Raw genomic sequence first — 21,969 nt, 5'->3', positions numbered from 1 at the left:
AGTATATGTAATGTGTTTGTATGTGTTTATATACGTATATATGTATTTGTGTATATATGTGTATATACACACATATCACTTGGCACACTGCCTGGCACATTGTAAGTGATATCTCTATAGCTATGTATATAAGATATATCTATAGAAATAGGCATATACATGTTTCTGAGTTATGAAGAATAATTTTAAGGAAACCTATTACTCATATTTTCTGACCCCAACTTCCTAGTCTCTGTCTAAAATCATCAGAGAATGGAAGCCTAAAGTGAGTCAAGCTTGGGATGACCCATTCTGGTTCAGATCTGAATTTAAGAGTTCTCCTAATCCCCACAGAACCACAGTAAAAAAGGACCAGGAAGGTCAAGTCAAATAAACATTGGATTTTTGGGTATACCTTGATCCAAATCCCCATGAATCTCTCACACTTAAATTAATTTTCTGAAATTCTCTGTACCAGAACTAACCAGAAACAAGAATTTTCTAACACATACATGTTGTCGTTCAGTCATTCAATTGTATCATACTCTTTATGAGCCCATGGACCACAGCATGAGAATGTTGTCCATTGTGTTTTCTTGGCACAGACACTGGATTGGTTTGGCACATACATACATAGATATAAAGTTTTACTAATAACAACTATTTCTATATTATAGTCATTTCTGGAAATGCCCTACCATTCCTCCCCCCTCCCCATCCATGGACCAAGTAAACCTAGAAAAACAACTTAACAGCAATTAACTCTGACAGTATATGCAACATTATTTACCACAGGACCCTACATCTCCAGTGACTGGAGGAGGCAAATTTCCTCCAGTCCTCTCAGTGCCACTCAATACACCTTTCACCTTTAAAATACCCACATTTTAGACTACTATCCTTCATAGCTATTGTTCCTATATCTTTCCTTCCATTCTCAGCTAAACTCCTTTAGAAAGCTGTCTGCATTGAATGTGTGTATCTGTACTTCCCCTCTCTTTTCTAAGTCCTACAAAATCTGACTTCCTATATCATCATTCAAATGAACCTTCTTCCTCCAAAGTTACTAATAACCTCCTAATTACCAAATCCTCTTCTCAATTTTCATCCTACTGGACCTCTCTTATAACATCTGACATTGTTGATCATCCCTCCTTCTTGATGCTATCCTCACTCTAGGTTTTCATGACATTGATCTTTTCCTTATTTTCTTCCTGCCTCTCTGACCACTCCTCTCCTTCTTTTTTCAGTTCTTTATCTATGTCACTCCCAGTAACCATAGTAATCTCCCAAGGCTATGACCTATGCCTTCTCTTTTCCCTCTATACTTTATTACTCGATGAGGTCATCAGCTGTCATAGGTACATTTATCATTGCTAAACTCAAATCCAAGTATCCAGCCCTTATCTTTCTTCTGAACTACATATGGTCAGTCAATCAGTCACACATCTCCAACATCATTGTAGACCTTTCAAATTCTATGACCTATGGTATCTAAATCTTACATGTCCCAAACACTTTACTATCTTCCCTCCAAACCTACTTTTCCCTCCCTTCTGAGATTACCTCCCATTTACCTTGCATATATTTTGTATATACATAGTTGTTTGTATATTGTCTCCTCCATTAGAATGCAAGCACCTTAAATATAGGGACCGGGTTTTCATCTTTCTTTGTATCCATAATTCTTAGCACAATGCTTCATATATAGATAGTACTTATTATATACTTATTGACTGATAAACCTTCCTTTCTTCTGAATTTACCAATTAATGTTTAGAGCATTACCATAGTCTCAGTCTCCATTGTTCAAAACCTTGTTTCCTCTTTGACTCCGCATGCTCATTCATATCCTACAATAATAATAACAACAATAATTATTGTTGTTGTTCGTCCTTCATTTTCAAAGAAGACCAATGAAATTATGGGGTGATGTCTTGACTCATGGGTGAATCGAATTTAAGTGAGACAGAGTTGCACAAAGAGGAACCAGGAAAGCAACATAAAAAAAATGACTAAAATAATGCAGATGAAAAGAACAATAAAATGATACCAAACTCTGGGTAATGATAATGGCCAATCTTGGTTCTGGAAAAGAAAAAGCATTTATTAAGACACATACTGCATGCCAAGCAGTGAACTGAGTGCTGAGTATACAAAGAAAAGTAAAAATATTCCTTGCTCTCCAGGAACTCATTCTAAGGCAGGAGGCAACATGTAAAAAACTAGGTATATACAGACATAGGGAGAGTAGATAAGAGGCAATCTCAACAAGGCCTCAAAAATATTGGGCAAAAACTCTTGATTGTTCTTCTCCACAGAAATCTTTTCTAAAAGGTGAAAGATTTATGCAGTATGACGAAAAAGCAGGATAAGGACTCAATAGAAATGAACAAATTTCAAAGAGACAAATTACGAGTAATAGCCAACTTCATAAAAATTGCTCCAAACCCTCCTAATAAGACAAATGCAAACTAAAACAACTCCGAATTTTCTATTTTCACCTGGAAAATTGTCCAAGACAACAAAAGATGAAAAGTCAGTTTTGTAGAGCCACATAAAGACGGGCCTGTTGGTAGAACTATAAATTGATGCAGCTAGGTGATATAGTGAAAAGAAAATTGACTTTGGACTCAGAAGACCTGGATTCATATCTTGCCATTGATCCTTGCTATTTGGTCTCTCTAGACCTAGGTTTCTTCATCTGTGAAATGAGTTGCTTAAATTTTGAAAGTATATCAAGCTCCTTCCAGCTCCAGATCTAAGAGTTTTCATATATCCAAATAAATATTATCCCTTAAAGCAATCATCTTGGGAAGCAATTTACTTATTTCAATAATGTTGCTGACATGTTTTGAATACTTTTTTAAAGGAAACTTCACATACAGTTGGTAAGAAAAAAAGTAATTTTACAGTTATAGTAGTAGTTTCTTTAGCCTAAAATTCTAATAATGAGATCACAGATTCACAGAAGTATATTTTGCACTTAAATATACATCCATTTTAGTGACAAGATATGCTTCTAAAATTTAAATCCATGCTCAAAGGGTGAAGATTTACTACCACTGAGAATATTCAAGAGAATATTGAATTCATTCAATTGTAAGGAAAAATTTCAAAACATAAATTTGTGCACTTTATTTTGAGGCAAAAATCTCTTTTGGCTTTGGTTTAACCAAGTTCCTTCTGTGTTCTGACAGCTAACCCAAAGCAGTAGTGTTTCAATACCTAATAAGAAAGGAAATGTCCCTTATAATAGCTTTTCCCTTCCTACCAGTTATTCTCCACACAAAGAATACCTGTGTACTGTTTATGGGACACTCCTCTCACTCATTAAACTTTATGTTAAATGTACCAAGAGGGATGGGAAGTAGAAGATACCAAGGAGGCCTGTCGTAATAATTCCTCATCATTACTAAATTATATACTCGAAAGTCGTGCCCATATATAAAAGTCTACAAACATTCATGTACATGCATACAGGATTTTGAAAGGAGAAAGGAAACAAGGGTGAAAGTACAGGTGTTATACCTCTTTTTTCCTACTTACTATGTTCAGAGAATTCTCCCACTTTCCCACTGTGTATTTTATAACTGATTCTGTATGTGTGTGTTCAAGAGGAGAGACAGAGAGACAGAGAGAGAAAGGGAGAGGGAGAGGGAGAGAGTGAGAGGTCTTTAGAGAGCTTTGTTTTATCTCTAGCCCATAAAGATTGGAAATGACTTCAGAATGATTACAGTGAAAATCTCATTGTAATGAGTGTGAATTTGGGTAGGTTTGTTGTAACTGGATTTGATGTGTATGTATTAAAATTGAAAGATTAAAAAAATAACTCCAGACCTCTTTGCTCGAACCAAAGAGAATTAAAAGTTATTATAAAAATTAACTTGCATAGCTAAGAACAAACTTAAAAGCTTCAGCTCAAAAATGTCTCATGATTATATATGATATATGTATATAATATATAATCCTTATGTAACAGAAAATTACAATGGGAAAGGCACTACAATTTCAGCATTTTGCATTACAATTTCCTGTTATGTGATTTGGTGTAGTACATTTTCACATATGTTACTAAGAGGGGAATACAGTCAGGGCAATTTAACCTATATTTCTATATTGAAAAGTATGACAATACAAATTTATGGGTTAATGTGCAATGAAAATATAAAACCTATATTGTTGAAGCTACTGGTGGAAGGGCGGGTAATGCTAATACCTTGCTCTCATCAGGAATGGGTTAAAGAGGGAACAACAAACATATCTAGAAAAGTACACATTTCTAAATTCAAAAAGAAATAAGATGGAAAGGGAATAGGGTGGGCAAGAGGATAAGGGAAGGATTGTTAGAGGGATGGGTAGGTTAAGAAATAGGAGGGAAAGGTAGCAGGTAGAAGTAAAGTGGGGGAGTGAGGAGGGATAGGAATAGTGCAAGAAGGATAGTGAGGAAAAATAGGAAGGAGAATGTGAATGGGATGAATTTATCCATAAAATGAAAATTGAGAGCAGAGAAAATATTTTGAATTCAACAATATGTTGCTTTCAGGAAATGCTATAAAGACGAGAGATTGGAGCAGCTAGGTGGGTCAGTGAATTGAGCACCTGCCCTGGAGGCAGGACGACCTGAGTCCAAATCTGGCCTCAGACACTTAACACTTACTAGCTGTGTGACCTTGGGCAAGTCACTTAACCCCAACTGCCCTGCCCCCTCCAAAAAGAAAAAAAAAATTAAAGATGAGAGATACACACAAACATAAAATAAAGGTGAGGAGTAGAATTTATTATATAAAAAAGCAGGATGATCTCAGACAAAGTTAAAACTAAAATAGATTTAATCAAAAGAGAAAAATAGGGAAACTATGCTATGTGTCAGCCATTTATTTATTTTGGATCCTTAGTATATTTAACTCACTGTCTGGTATATATTTTAATAAATGCTTGTTGACCAGACTTCATTTTAAATGATAAAATGAATTACTCTACCCAGATATTCATAGGACTTATGTCATAGTTCGCTAGGTGGTGCAATGAATAGGGAGCTGGAACTGGAGTGAGAGAACAACCTGAGGGCAAAGGTGGACCCTTGTCAAATCACTTAATCTTTCTGCCTCAGTTCCAATCTCTAGAAAATCAAAACTATAGTACTTGCACACAGAGTTGTTGTGAGGACAGACTAAGAAATTCCGTGTAAATGCTAGTTACTATTATTGCTATTATATAACTACAAATGAATAGCAAATTTTTAAAAACCAAAGAAGATCTAAGCAGCTGGAGAGCTTATTGATTGTTCATAACTGGCTTTTCTCCAGTGTAGTAAAATTAACAATACTACACAAATTATTCTACAAATTATGCACCACACCAAACAACCAAATGGATATTTTTGTAGGAACAAAAAACAACAGAATTTGTTTGGAGAAATAAAATACCAAGAATATCAAGGGACACAAACTGTAAGAAGTGGGGCTTGATGCAGCTGGACTTTAGACAATACAAGAAAGCAATAATTATCAAAACTATCTAATATTGGATTAAGAAAAAGAAAAGTAGGGGCAGCTAGGTGGCACAGTGAATAGAGCACTAGCCCTGGAATCAGGAGAACCTGAGTTCAAATCCAGCCTCAGATACTTAACATCTACTAGCCGTGTGACCTTGGGCAAGTCACTTAACCCAATTGCCCTGCCTTCCCCTGTCCAAAAAAAAAAAAAAGAAAAGTAATCAGTAGAAGAGGTAAGATAAGCAAGACATAGAAACAAATGCACACAGGGGTCTTAGGTTAAATAAATTGAAGAACACAAACTAGAAGGGATGGAACTTCTTATTTCACAGAACTAGTGGAAAAAACTGAAAAACAATTTATACTTTATATCATTTAGAATAAATTCTAAATGTATAATAACCTACATGTAAAAAGTTATGTTATGGAAAAAAGAAAGAACTTAGATCAGTAGGGGTTTAGTTATATGATTTTCTTCACATTTATGTACAAGAAAAAATTCTTTACTAGAGAAAGGATAGAAGAGATCATAAAAGACAAAACAGTCAATTCATAAGTAATGATAAGACATGGCACTAGACACTGGGGATACAAAAGCAACAACAACAACAAAAAACATTCTCTGACCTCAAAGAGCTTACATTCTGTTAAGGGAGACTATAAATACAAAGCAATTTAATTAGAGAGACATTACCAACTAGGGGATCATAAAAAGGAGGTAGTGTTTAAGCCAAGCTTTGAAGAATACTGCCATTTCTAAGACAGGGAAGTAAGGAAAGAGGAATTTCTAGACATGCTTGCAACAGCTTTTACAAAAGCATGGAGACAGAAGATGGAGCAAATGAAATGAAGAGATAAAAATAACAGGGCAGAGTCATCCCAAGCTGAGCAAGTTTGAAAGAACTAATTCAGGTGTAGAAAGAGCAGTACTTTTTGCGAAGTTCATGCCAACTGGTAGGCATATATAATAAATGCAGTGATATAAAATAAACATATGTAACCTAAGCCCCAAAGCCCATTGGTACGGGACTATCTCCTCCATTGGTAGAGATCAATGCCCTGAGCTTGAGTGAGTGGAGGTCAGAGTTGCAAGAGTGGGAGAGAACAAAGAACCGAAGTTTTCAGTCTGTGAGAGTTTCTGGCCTGGAGAATCAAGGGAAAAGACACAGGGGATTCCCACCTCTCTTCAGAACCATAAGGGGAGAAAGACTTTATGAAGACACTAACATAAGGAATTTTGATTGTGTCCTTATTCTCAGCATGCTTCACTAGAGACCAGTGAATTTGTTTTTCCTTTGGGTCAGATCCTGGACATATTCTCTCTGTCTCTATCTCTCTCTGTCTCTCTGTCTGTCTGTCTGTCTCTCTCTTACATACATACACACACACACACAATCCATTCAGTATATTTTGTCTTATATATTTTCTCATATACATTCTTTCTCCAATTTCTCTTTTGCCCAGCACCTTGGACAAATGGGTTCCCTTGTAATCTGCTATATCTGTTTACTGTGGTATATGGTGGAGAGGGGTCAAGCCTTGGATATAGGGCTTGGGGCTCCCCTTCCTCCACTAAGAAATAGTAACCAGGAGTTTAGCTAGAACCTTAAAAGCTATTTCCCTCAGAATAACCATATTCAAGGGATCAGATAAGATATAAATCTAGCCTGTAGCCCCTTTTTCTTTAGGCTCAACTTCTAGCTTTCTCCCTCTGACAGGAATTAAGTCTCCCTTGGAGAAGGGTGAGGGGAGGAGAATGTGTAGATATCTCTTTATACTTCCCCCTGCCAGGTCTGGAGACAGACCATAAACATAGAATAAATGTTTCCCATTTTACCTAGCTTTTTTGTTCTTGTCCCTAGATTCATTTGCATGCCAATCAGTTGATTATCATGGGAACTGAATGACTTCTATTGTCCCGGACCCACACATAGCTCTTGTGGTTTTCTTGAAGAGTCCTGGAAATATTTTAGGAAATGTAGAACAAATCAGGGATTTGACATGCATTAAAATACATTTTCTATCTCAAATCACATTTGTTACCTGGGTACAGGGACTTTCAAACGGCACTAGTAAAACAGTCAAAAAAATAGAATTAATCTTAACCTAGGGTTTCTGTTCATTTTTTTTTTTCTGGCTACTTGGTTCTATGTGGTAGATCCTAGCTCCACTATATGCCCTACCAAGATTTGACCTTTCCTACCAGAAGAGCCACCCTGAGAGATGGTAGCAGAGAGCCTAAGATTGCCCTGAAATGGTTGAATGGCTGAGGAGCAGCAAACAGCAGCAGTGAAAAGTTTTGTAAGCATTAAAGGAGATTCTATGACTAGCAGAGGGCAGCCCAATAATTTCACCAAAGGATATGGGTGAGAAAATGTCAGTGTCATAACTCTGCCCATGCAGGTGCATATACCTAGTTTCTACTTTCCATGTATGAGCCCTATTTACACAAATTCCTTCTGTGCACTTTGCCTAAAGTTTCCTTGGCCCAGCAAGTTTTTTATATGTTCCCTTTTCAGGTATGTTTCCTGGTCACACACATTCTCTTTGTGTGTACTCTCCATGTGAATTCCCTGTGTTCATATCTTCCATATTTTAACTGCGGTCATGCATGTGCTTTGTGTGTACACTCTCCAGTGGGTGGTATGGTTTACCTGTGGAAGACTGTATCTGGTGCTCATAAGGGAAGGATCTTCTCTTGTAACTTAATTTGTAATGCTGATTTATTAAACATCTTTTACATTGAACTAATCTATCTTCTGGGCCTGCAACAATATACATGATTTTTTTCTAGCTATGATTTTTAATGAAATTCCTGTAACCTACTATATAGTTTACTAGAAACCTCAACATGAAAGCAGTTCTTGGAGCTATACAGACAAAGAAATTATTTCAAAACTTCAACACACACACTTCCAAATCTCTAGTTCTGCAATAAGGAATAAATATATAAATTCCTACATAATTACTTCTAAGCAATAACTCAAAAAATGTTACGTTTTTAACAAAAGGGTAACTTTTATCCATTAGGCAGATGTCCATGCAAGATAACATTTATTAGCAGGGGCATGAAACCTATGAGTAATGGATCCATGACTTTCCTCCATTAATGTTACAGATCCCAAGCAAGAAGGTAATTCCCCTCAAGTACGGTTTTGGGGACTATAGAACAAAATAGGAAAATGATATAGAATCAATCTTAATCTTTCCATAGGAAAACACCATCTGACATTAACATGATCTAAGTTGCACCACATATCAATGCCCAGTTAGAAAATGTTTGCACTGTTCTGTAGGATTTTATTATTGTTTTGTAAGATTTTATTAATGTTCAATCTTTTACATTAAGTGAGATATGTGATATCTCCATACTGGTCTATAGCAGCAAAATTGGTCCATGGCTATGGGTCAATATAAAGAAACCTAAAATGACCAGACAGATATTTGACAGGACTTATATTACAGAGAGTGAGGCTGTGTAGTAGATTAGCTAGGCCATGGAGAATCAGGAAGACACAGTTTAAAGTTCTACCTCTCATTCATAATATCTGTGTAGCCAAAAGTTACAATACTCTGCTCTCAATATTCTCAGCAATTTTCTACAACTATAAATTAATGTTGCTTATCAACAAAAATAATTTCCATATCAGAGGGGCCTCCACACTGATAAAAATCAAACCTGGAGCAAAAAAAAACCAAGCAAAATAAAGACCCAAACCATTAAAAAGAAGAAGGATTCTTGCTTTACAAACTATGTTACATTCATTTAAATCACTGATGTGTTTGCATGGATAGTTACCAGGAACAAGAATTTAGGAATGGTCAAGAGAACAAACTTCAGATTCATTGAGACATAAACAGAAATGAATATAAATGGGTCTTGGGAAAGACCTTAGAATTAAGTTAATTCAATACACCAACTCTAAAGATGAAGTTACTGTGGCCCAGTAGCCACTCAGTTACTGTGGTCAGTGATTTATCCAAGGCCACATAAACAATAGTCAGGATTTGGAATAAGGTCCTTTAATGCCAATGAAATGTTAAATTATTTAATGGCGAATATTATTCATTTAGATAAAGTCAATTTATTGACAAGTTTGAAGAACATATCTATTTTATAAAGTGAAATATATCTATATTCTGACAGTATTATCTGCCTCAAAGTAAAAAAAAATTAAAGAAACAAAATACATAAAATCCCAATGCTATTTAAACCACAGAATCAAGACTGTATTAGTCACATATGAATAATTTAAATATGGAATAAATGATAAAATACTAGTTTTAAAAGAATGAAAAGAGAATGCCTATACCCTAAACATTATTAAGCTCTACTATATTTTAAAAGAAGTAATATTTTAAAAGGGTTATGACTTTCTCATATGAAATAGTCCTTGACTTTCATAATTCTTAAGCACTTTCTTTTATCATTTTGCTGATGTATGTTCTATTTTAAAATCAGAAGGATAATGGATGTGCTTCTTAAACTGTAAATTGGGTTTTATATCAGAGACCTGTCAGCGCCACGATGGGGTGACCTGACAGTGGTCTTGCATTTGCAGTCCTCCTTCATGTCTGCTTCTCAAGGTGATAGGGTCAGTCTTAAAGAAAGTGCAGGAGATTGCTTGATCCCTCAGGAAACATCTTAGAGCCATAATAACATTTACTGCAAGCTATAATCATTTTATGTTCTCCTTAACAGCTTAAAAGCAGAGCTATACTTTGCTGTCACATGTATTTGTATTAATCAAGGGCATTTAAGGTTTGAATGGATATTGTAAATTATGTAAGCTAGACTCTTTCAATTTGTATGTGACAAGTCCTAAAATTTAGAAAAGTAAAGAACTTGCTAGCATCACTAATTATTCTCATTTTAAAAGGACCAAATTTCAGCTTTGTGACTATTTTTAGTTATAAGGCTTCCTAAATGTCACTTTAAAAAGGGGGGACCCATTCAGCTATAAAAACACAAATAAAATACTCAAAACACAGGGTAAATGAAATAAATACTTGAAGTCAAAACAGAAATAGAGGATACTCTGAGCTAAGACAAAAAAGTAATTATAATCAAAGTAACCAAGTTTTCTAAAACTCACAAATTTAAAGATGAGGTTAAATTTTTCATGAGAAAAGGAAAAATGAATTTCTTCGCTATATTTTATACTCTGTTTTATATATGTAAACTGACTTGAAATCTAATCTCTTTAACATATACTAGAATACTAAGGATAACCCTTTCACATGGTACATAAATAACCTTAGTGATGAAAAGTACTGATATCAAAGACCAAAGATAATTTGGCATTTGGGGCCTTATGGAGACAAAAACTATGGTTTTCAAAAAGCTATTTTAAAACATCCTGTTTTCTTACTGTTAATTTTCTTCACAATTAAAATGAAAAATTAAGGGTATTCCTCAAATTTATCAAAAGTTTTCCTCAAAACTCCAAAATTGAGTAATTTTTATGCCTATTTTAGTTACTTGGTAAGATATGTTAAAACACATGGCATTAAGATCATTCACAAATATCTATACAAAGACTAAGGTGATCATCTCTATTTTCAGAGAGGCCTATAATAAGACTATAGTCACAGAATATGATCATGTTATTTTTTGGGGGGGATAACTGAGAATGAATTTATATGAAAAATTAGCCCATAAGTTAGATGAATGAATGAAATATCATTTAGTAATCACTTATCATATGTCAAGCAATGTGCTAGAATGAGAAAATAAAAAGATAAAAACTGGTAGTGGGAGAGCCAGAAAATCTAGAAATTGTGGGACAAAAAGAAGCTTCCTTTAAGGTGTAAATAATACAGAAAGCAGATAAACAATTCCAATGAAAAGAATATCAGAAAAATACCCCCAGTGGATTCCTCCCCATAAATACCTTAGTATACCCCACATGTTTATGGGAAATAACCTATTATTATTAATATAAACATTGTTGTCTATAATTAGTTTTCTTTTTCTACAAAGGCAAAATTGGGATGGATTCAAGTTCTGACTCCATGACTAAACAGTTATGTGAACTTGTACAAAGCATTTCATCACTGTAAGCCTCAGTTTCTTCCTCTGTAAAATGGGGGTACTGATACAATGTAGATCTCATTCTGTAATGCCCTGGTGTCAAACTCAAAAGAAACAGATCCCTGCAGCCCAAACATTGACTTAGAAAATCACAAATTAACATTATCTATACTGTATTTTTATTTATTGTGTTAAACATTTCCCAATCATGTTTTAATCTGGTTCTGGCTGTACTCAAGCAAAGAAGGCTGAGATTTTGACACTTCTAGTGAAGTAGATAATGAGTTAGCCCCATAGTCAGTAAGACTTATGTTCAAGTCCTTTTCTCTGAAATAAGTGATTTTGGTGTGACATTGCACAAGTCTCTTTACACTTGAGGGACTCAGACAATTCTCTAAAACTCTAAGTTACTGGACAATTGCTGTTCCAAATTGATAGAGTGTTCCTTCACTGGGGGTTCCCTACAACAAAGAAATAACAAAGCTGTACAAAAATGTAACTGCATTCTTTAACTTATAGAGTTGTTGCTAGGTCTAAGCCTCAGGAAGTGCCTTATTATAGAGAATCATTACTAAGTATTACTAACATGTCATACTTTTTATTTTTATAGTCATCAGCAAATTCTGCAAGTGTCATGGCACCATGGAGGTTTCATGCATTCACCTCTCACATTCACCTGTAATTTGGTTTTATAGATGTTGCTGCTGTGACAATTAGGAGTATCTCCTACCTCCTGTGCCCTCTATGTAATCTGTCTGATAAAAACATTTTAAAATTGTTGTATCATGATAGGTTCAAAATGAAAATGTGACCTGAATATTAAAGGTCATATTTTACAAAATTTGGAGGAGAATATGATCAGATAACTTTCACAGCTATGACTAGGGGCTTAGGATAAATAAATAAAGGAACAAGGATGACCATAGACAATAAAATAAAAAATGTTTTGATTGCATGAAATTGAAGGTTTTTATATAAACTAAACAAATTCAGCTAGAAGAAGGCAAACTCTGAAAGGGAAAAATTCTTTGCATCAAGTATATCTGATAAAGAAATATTTCTTTTTGCTCAAATTCATATTCCCACCACTTAACACAGTGTCTAGAACTTAGGAAGTGTTAGATAAATGCTGTTAACTTGATTTAAAGATCTTATATCCAAGATTTTTAAGGAACTGACATAAATAAATAAGAATGATAAATAGCTTCCATTAAAGAGTCATTCCAAAATGAATAAGGGATTAAAGGACATAAACAGTTTTCAAAAAACAATTACTGTCAACTATTAACACTAATATTAAAGATTACTTCAAATCTCCAAGAAAAAATGCAAATCAAAACGACTTTGAGGTCACATGTCACACCTGGAAAATTGGCAAAGATGAGAGAAGATAGAAGTTGTCATCATTGGAGGGGTTGCAGAATAGAGACACACTAATATACTTTTGGGAAATATGGTTTCCATTCTGGAAAAGAATTTAGAGTTATGCTAAGAGAGTATCTAAATTATCCACACCCTTTGACCTCACCAGCAGGCATATACCCCAAAGTGGTCTGTCAGAAACAGAAATAAGGGTCCCATATATACCAAAATATTCATGTCAGCATTTTTGGGTAGTGTCAAAAGAATTAGGAACTAAATAGATGTCCATTGATTGGGGAATTCCTAGGTAACTGGAGTACATGAATAAAATGGCATATTACTATGCCAAAAATAATGATGAACATGAAGAACTCAGAGAAGCATATTTATATAAACTGAGGCAGAGTAAAGTAAGTACAACTAGGAAAATGATATTCATGACTAAAACAACAAAAATAAAAAGAACACACACAAAAAGAAATGCATTGTGTGACTAATTTCTGATCTTGGTACTGAAGAAGAGCTGAGAAAATGCATCTCCCTCCGTTCTTTGCTAAGGTGAGGGACCATGTGGTTAGATCATTGCATATGCAGCCATATTTAGCCAATATTTTTGGTTTTCTTTTTCTTTCATTTTTTTTATCTGTTAAAATGGGATGGTTTACTGGGTAGGTTTGGCAAAAGAAATATATCTTCAATTAAGAAAACAAACAAACAAACATTTATTAAGCACCTATTGTGTGCCAGGAACTGTGATAGGTGCTGGGGATACAAATAAAAGTAAAAGACATTTCAAGGTCTCTAGGGGCTCACAGTCTGAGGGAGAAAACAAGTAAATAACTACGTGCGATCAAATTATACATAGGATAAAGTGAAAAATATCAAGATGGAGGGCAAGAGAATTAAGGGAAATCAGGCTTCCTATAGAAGGTAGAATTTTATCCGGGACTTGAAGGAAGGAAAACCAGGAGAAAGAGATGAGTTGGGAGGGCATTCCAGGCATGAAAGACCACTTGTAAAATTTCCTGGAGTCAGGAGATGATAGAGGAACCATAAGGAAGCCAGTGTCACTGTCTCACAGAGTATGTGGGGGGAGTGAGGTGTAAGAAGACAAGAATGGTGAGAGCTGAAGGGTAAAGGAGGAGGTAGGGAGGTTATGAAGGGCTTTAAATGGCAGAGGATTTTGATCCTGGAACTGAGAGTGAGCCTTTGGAGGGCAGGGGGCTAGCATGTTCATTCCAGAGCTTTAGGAAGATCATTGACAACTGAATGGAGGATGAGCAGGAGTAGGGAGAGACTTGAGGTAAATAAACCAAATACTAGGCTCTTGTAATAGCCTAGGCAATGAAGGAGGTAAGGGTGAAAGAGGAACAAGCATTTATTAAATGTTAACTATGTGCTAAACATTTCACAAATGTTGTCTTCAAGACAGCTCTGCAAAGTAGGTGCTTTTATGAGGCCCATTTTACAGTTCAGGAAATGGAGACAGAGATTAAGTGACCTTAGCCAGGATCACACAGTTACTAAGTGTCTGAGGTTGGATTTGAACTGAGGTCTTCCTATCTCCAGGCCCAGCATTCTATCAACTGTACCACAAACTGCCTCTAGTTCTTCTAATGAAGTAGATTAGGCTAGAATAGGGCTGGCACCAGAGTGGGGTCACTGTCAGAGGAGAGAAGGGTACGTATGTGAGAGATGTTAGGAGGGTAAATTGATAGTTCTTGGCAACAGATTGGATGGGAGGTGAGGGGTGAGAGAATACAGAGTCCAGGATGACACCTATGTTGCAAACCTAAGGGACTGGGAAGATGGTGGTGCTTTCAAGGGAAGGTAGGAAGATGGGAGTATTTGGGTGGAAAGAGAATGAATTTAGTTTTGGATAGGTTGAGTTTAAGATATCTACAGGACATCCATCCAGTTTGAAATACCCATTTGGTAGTTAGAGATGTGAGACAAGAGAGAGGTCAGCAGAAAAGTTAAAGCTGAATAAACTGATATGAAGATCATCACTGTAGAGATGGAGGTCTGAAAAAGGTAAAATAAAAACAAAAGAGGTCATCATTTTATAAAATTGTTGTAATACAATTTAATCACCATTTAAAAAAAAGTCTTTTGCAATCTGATCCTCCCCTTTGTCCCTTTGTCCCACATGATCACATCCAGCCAGTACTTTTTAAACATTTTTTTTGTTAAATCTTTTCCAAATTGACTTAGATGGCCTGATCCACCTGCAAATAAAGAAGGAAAAATGCAATCCCCAGGAAGATAATTATTCAAGGATCATCTCAACTGAATCAGGGCTCCCTCTCCCACTCCTTCTTAGGTAGCTCCAAGCAATTTCCATAGCAACATTAATGGACTTTATATATTATGTATTTTATACACATAAAGCAGGAGAGTCAACAAATTATCGTTATTAGATATTACACATATTGTATTTATAATATATACATATTATATATACTATGTCATATATAATGTATATTATATGTTATCATTACATATTATTCTTAGTCTCACCAGTTTCTACTGGTTGTACACATCTCAAAACAAAAACATTTCAAAGCATTTCAGGTTCAGTAAAGCTACTAGATGTTGAACTACTTCATAAAAACTAAGGATCCTGTCTCCTATTTCTTTTTATTCTCTCTGTAGAAACCAGTTTAGAACATGTAGTCTCCTTTTGGAAACTCTCCTTTATTAGGCTTGAAGTTAAAAGTATTCACAGCAGCGATTGTCCATTGCTTGGGTAAACCCAAATTGTTCCACTTTTCTGTGGATAATCCACATTTCTAAGCCCAAGAAGATGTAGCCCTATTAGAAGATTTCAGTAGCACTTGGTAAATCTTAAATGCCAGCACTTGCTTCACAGTTTGTCATTTTTTCCTTTCATTTACTATAAGATATCCATATTTCTGTATTCAAGAGGTCTAACTTGTACACATCTTGATCATTTCCTCCCCCTTTTTGACTGCTATAAAGAGTTGATGATACTGAAGGACTTTGAATAGTTTTGTAGAAGTTGTCCCCTATTCATCCTGAGAAACGCTTTGAATAATTTGATCTATCTGTCAGAGAATTTTTTTTAATCCACAGCACCTCAAAATTATTCAATGTATAGTAAATATTCAATAGAAATCTGTCAGTGGAATAGCACTATTAGTTAACTATACTGTCTAGGATTCCACAGTCTGACCCTATTTTAATGATAGCAGACTTTTATATAGCACTTTAATGCTTATAAGGCACTTTAAACACATTATCTTATTTTATCCTATGAAGCACCCTGTGAGGGAGGTATTATAACCCTCAGTTCCTAGGTGATGAAACTACAGATCTGAAAGCTTCAGTGATTTCTATCCAGGATCACTTCAGCTAGTAACTATCAGAAACTGGATTGAAACTCAATTCTTCATGACTTTAAATTCAATGTTCTCTCATTATACTTTGCTTCCTCATAATCTTAACTGTTTAGTGATTTTAAAAAATTGCTTCTTGAGTTATTCAAGAGATATACATTTTGCAAGGAGGAATAACTGACTACAAAAGGCAAAATGAAGACCCCCCCAATAAGTAGGGGTGGTAGAAGAAAGCAGGGCAGACTGCTCAATCCAAATCTACAGTAATAGTATTCTACACTCTACAGTACAGTGATCACAAAAACAACCACAAAACATTTGCTACAAATACCTACACGTTCACACACGTAAGTGTGCACACAAATGAATGGAGGAAGGAGAATAAAAAAGAAAAAAAAGATGAAAATCTCAAGAAGGCTTGACAATGTATCTGAACATGTTTCTATTCTTGCCAATACTATGGGTCCTGCTACCAATGACAGTGTTGGTACTAATCTTGTCTTACCTCTAAATTGCTCCAGCCTCCACAATCTGCATGATTAAACAACCAAAAAAAAAATTCTGGTCTCCAGTGGCTAGCACATTTTCATCCTAACAATTCCCTGGGTAGGTGACACCATTTGCCATCACTATGGCTCTAACCTACAGGAATTTCATAGCCCTGGGATATAGGATTCCACAGGCTAGCTGCCCATTGCTACAGGCAGAGAAAGTGATAACTACTAGTTTGACTATGTATCACTACAGAACTAGAATTCAGTCATTAGGGCCTCCAACCAGCAACACAGTTCCTCTAGGATCCAGGAATAACTAGATTGAATCCCTACTTCCACAACTTCAGATCTCAGCAGCCTCAGATCTCAGGCCAAACACCAAACGTACAGAAATCAATACCTAACACTTACCAGATCAAAAGACCATCTTTATAGATTCAGCTACCACTAGTTTATGGAGCATTACAAACTTCAACATACACAAGGTTAATAAAGTTTTGGCTTACAAAGATTGGGGCATAGCCAAGTCAGCCATCTCCATTGTCAGTTCTAGCTTCCTTCTTCAAGTCCAAATGACAAATTTCACTTAGAGACAGGTGACCATAATACCCATCACCAATGAGAAGATTACAAGTCTGAACCTATCACCTGTAGGCCTTGCTCCCAGAGCCAAAGCCTCTGCAGGTACAAATCTAGCTTATACATAACCTAATCAGGCCTGACCCTTTTAGCACTGCCACCCCTACACAGAGAAAATGAGTAAATTAAAACAAACTTGTGATCTAGTAAAAACGTTCTATGATATAACAGAGTAGAGACATAAATTCTGTAAATAAATAAGTTGAGACATCATCAGATGGAATGGAAGGAATATAAAAGTACAAAACAAATGGGTAATAAGAATGTGAAAGAGATATTCTAGTTAAGAACATATAGAAAAGACAAATAAATAGTTTTGCCCCCTCTTTTCAACTTGATGCCTTCCCCCCTTTTATCTATTGCATATTTCTGTGCTTTCAAGGGGAGAGGATTCTCTTTTTCTCTCTCTCTTGTTCTTTCTCTTTTTTCATGAGGTCTTAAAGAGTTTTAATATATACAAGCTATTTTTCAATAATTACAATCCAGTTATTTTATTAATATGTCTATTTATTGGTCATTGGACATGGATGTCATATTTAGAGTAACAAATGTCATATAATTATTATAAGCAGTCCAAAATGATATAATTTTTAGTACACTATGATCATTTTTCCACAACTCCATCAACAGAAGAAGGGAGTCAAATAGCAGTGGAGGTTATTTTGAATTTCATTTCCTGGGTTACAATGGCTAATGAATTTATCAACTAATGACCATTTGATTTGACTAGTGACTTCTCTTTCCTTTTACAGCAGATATAATATGCCACCCTGACCATATTTTAAGCCTATTTTTGTTAGCATCTACCAAGATATGTACTCTGACATAGTTTGCAATAACCTTGTGATATACACATGCCATGATGAAGGATTGATTGCAGCAAATCTTTTGTTGAAGATCAGCCCAACTATGAAAGGTATGTTTCTATGGGATAGGTACACTCACTTAACTCTTTTTGCCCCAGTTTCCTTATCTGTAAAATGAGCTGGAGAAGGATATGGCAAGCCACTCCAGTATCTCTGCCAATAAAACCCTAAATGGGATCACAAAGAGTAGGAAATGACTGAAATGACTGAACAAGAACAGAGGTTGTTGAAAACACTGTGCAATTTCCAAATAAAATCTATTTTTTTTCTATTCAATTCTAGGTCCAGTTTATTATCCATTTGTTGTACTTGGCCTAACTAGATTCTGACATATTCACTCAATGCTCACCTAACTATATGTTATAGTTCAAACAATAGCAACTCTTCAACTTTTGGGGTATCTCTCCCTTGCTTTTTTAGCTTACTAGGCCCATCTCTCTTAAATGATCATAAATATTTTTACAGATGCTCCATAGAATTTTGAGGTATAAGACAACAAGCAAAATATTATCCTCAAACAAGAATATCTGGTTCAGACTCTTCTCAAAGTGTATTTTGCAACATCTGCCAACATCTGCCTGTATACTTTGATCACTGAACAAAGCTATCTGCCGTTGCATCCAGCAAAAAGTATTGAATGTTCTAGATACATGCATGGGAGATACCTTAACATGACAGTCTTTAAGGCTCAAATTTTGTTTAATCAAGTTAAATACTTTTAAAATAATAAATCATAAATACAATGGATTTTTATGTTCTTCACATCTTTCAGACCATATTGTAAACTGGTAAATTTCTGCTGTAGAAAATCATCTGTGAATCTCTACCTGTTCCATTCTCATGGTTTCATCCAGGATATGCTTGATGCCTGTGTGCATCAAGCTCATTTATGAAAACACAAAAGTACACATGTATTAGTAGCTACTAAAGTCCTCTCAAGAAACTTTTTTGGTTTTAATACCATTTGGGATTTTTTCCAATTATCTTCACCTTTTTTCAGTTATTTTTTAAATTCATGCTCTCAATGACTTCAAAACTGCATTGTATATCATCAATTTATTAAATATACACTTAATTTTCTCTTCTCCTCCCCCTCCCCCGACTTCATTTTCCCAAGTACACTTTTTCTATCCTGGGGCATTAAGGGACAAATGTGGTGATTTCACTGTCACTGATGATGAGAATATGTTATTATAGAAATGCTGATAAACCTGAGGGCACCTTTCACGGTATAAGACATAGGCTCAACTTTTGAATTTGCAACTCCTTTTGATTCATGGACAAGTAATTTAACCACGCTTACCTATTTCCACCTACCTGCCAACTTGATTCTGGAACAGGTGCTTATACAACAGTAGTCACATTGTAAATGTTTACCTAAATGAACCAATAATTTCTCTAACCCTTGTGTTACATTTTTAGGAGTCACACATGTTTAGCCCCATGTTCAACTAAACATTCAAATAATTAAAATTTGTATTTCTCAAATATCCAAGTTAAGCAAAATCCCACACTTGTATCTAGGATACCTGACTCCAAAGAGTGTAGAATCAGTCCCAGTAAATGAAAATAATTGAATAAAGCTCATTGTAACTGTCAGAGTTACAAGACACACTCTTTCTTTCTGTTAAGAACTGCTCAATTAATTATTTGGGGGAAATAGGTTTATTTGGTGTTTGTTGAGAAGTGTCAATTGTATCAAAGACATAATCACACATTTAAAAAATAAAAACAAGTGTGTTGTAAAACAAAATTATAAATTCCATTTTCCTAGGATTGTCTTAAAACCTGTCAAAATATTGCATCTATATTTTTTGTTAGATGGTCAATGATTCTCCTAGAGAATATATACACAATTTCAGGGTGCAAGCAACCTAGAAAGTAAGTCCACTTTTACCAGTAGATACTTAATTTGTTATATAAGATCCCCGAATTTGAAAAGAAGATTATATAAAAGGAAAGGCTGCATTCTATGGCTAACAAAAGCCTCCTAATTCCCAGAAGCACCTATTTATTGTTTTCTTGAATGACAGCTGATCTTAGAGGTTTAAAAACAAGGTCAATTGTAATCAGTAGAAATCTTTAGAACATCTGGGTTCTAGTGTGACTTTTCTCATTATCACATGAATAATTCCCCATAACCTCATTCATATAGGTAGCAAAGCAAATTAGTAGGCAATTTATTCAGAGCTATTCTGTCTCATTCAATTGAATAAGAAAACAAAACCTTTTTAATATTAAAAAAAGAAATCATTCTTTAAAGCTAAGATGTGGAGATGCCTAGAAAAAATATGAGCTTAAGTCAAATGTTTGTCATCTTTGGGATGATAAAAAGAAAAAAAGATTATGAAGATTAGTCACGGTCAAGATTTTTTAAATGTATGACTTCCCTTGGAAAAAATATATTGCCTTTTCTGAAAAATGAAAACCACTTACCAACACATACTGCTTGCTTTTCATTTGCTTTAATGCCAAATTAATCTTTTAAGAGAAAATTGTTTGTGTCATTTATTCGGTGACTGTTGAACTACATTAAAAGGCTTTGCCAGCACAATTTTTTAATAACTATTTTGAGGTCTAAAGTCCAAATGCATTTTTGACAGGAAAACATTTTAGCTTGCCATACTGCCTAATTTGGATATGAGATGTTTCAATAAACTTATGATTTACAAAAGCATATACTGTATTGTATTTAATTCCTTAATTTTCTTCTCAAAACTAAAGTGGCTTGATCTTTTAAATCAATAATACAAATCTGTGCAGAATTATTTTCACCTGTATAAATGTCTATGGTTCTATCTATACATCTCTAAGTATTCTACAATAGCCATCAAGTGACAAGTATTTGAGTTGTATAATTCAAAAGCAATTGGAACCTTGAGTGGGGTTTTTTCCTCCTATGAAGGAAGATTAGCTTTGGAAGAACAGAAAGGAAAGGAACTATTCTGCAGCAATGTGCTTTATTCATATTGTTATCATAATTATACACCAACTTCTTATTTTCATAGAGCAACAGAATACTAGCACTAGAAAGTGTCATAGTGGATGGAACACCAGACTTGGAGTCTGGAAGAAAAGTTCAGATTCATGGACAAATCAATCAACCATTCTGATCCTCTCTTTCCTCAACTGTAAAATGTATCTATCTCAGCAGAGTGTTATGAGGTAAAGTAATACATAAATAATAATAATTTTATTTTTTATTAACAATAATGTAGCTTAAACTCTTCATTTTAGAGATATAAAATGGAGGCCTAGAGAAATAAAGCAACTCACTGAAACTTGCAACTGTAAAAGTTACATAGAGCAGAAGAGGCAACAAAATTCAAATATTTTGATAGTCTAGTATTCTTTCAAAACAAATTTTAACAACATTCCTTCTATGTGTCAGGCACTTTTAACTACACAATCACTATCACATGGCAACCATAAGATGAACCTGCATATACGTTTAAATATATATTTAAGATAGTTAAATGTATATTTTATCATCATTCAAAAAGTAGCCAATAGCAGATATGTAACTAAATAGTTTTCCCCACCTCTTCTTGCTAAACAACAAACATCCAATTTGGATAATAAAACAATATGAACATGGAAACCAACCAAAGTATTCTGGTCCAAAAGTTCATTTGAAAAACAAATCTGAGTAATTCAGAATGCATTTTACATATAAATTATATCTCTATCCATATCTATCTATCTATCTATCTATCTATCTATCTATCTATCTATCTAT

General features: G+C 34.8%; 1 protein-coding gene and 1 non-coding gene across 2 annotated transcripts in view; both read right to left on the bottom strand.

Annotated features, from left to right (window-relative positions):
• Window positions 1–21,969, bottom strand: part of PACRG (parkin coregulated) — a 647,482-nt gene that overhangs the window by 594,335 nt on the left and 31,178 nt on the right. The gene's annotated exons all lie outside the window — the stretch shown is intronic.
• Window positions 2,239–2,354, bottom strand: LOC138147954 (U5 spliceosomal RNA). Its single transcript, XR_011164944.1, has one exon. It is a non-coding gene; the product is annotated as a U5 spliceosomal RNA (small nuclear RNA).

This window comes from Petaurus breviceps, unplaced genomic scaffold (genome assembly GCF_028583685.1).
Source record: "Petaurus breviceps papuanus isolate PSGF00001 unplaced genomic scaffold, PetGlider_PUasm1.0 90808, whole genome shotgun sequence".
NCBI lineage: Eukaryota > Metazoa > Chordata > Mammalia > Diprotodontia > Petauridae > Petaurus > Petaurus breviceps.
This window is presented reverse-complemented; position numbering and strand designations above follow the sequence as displayed.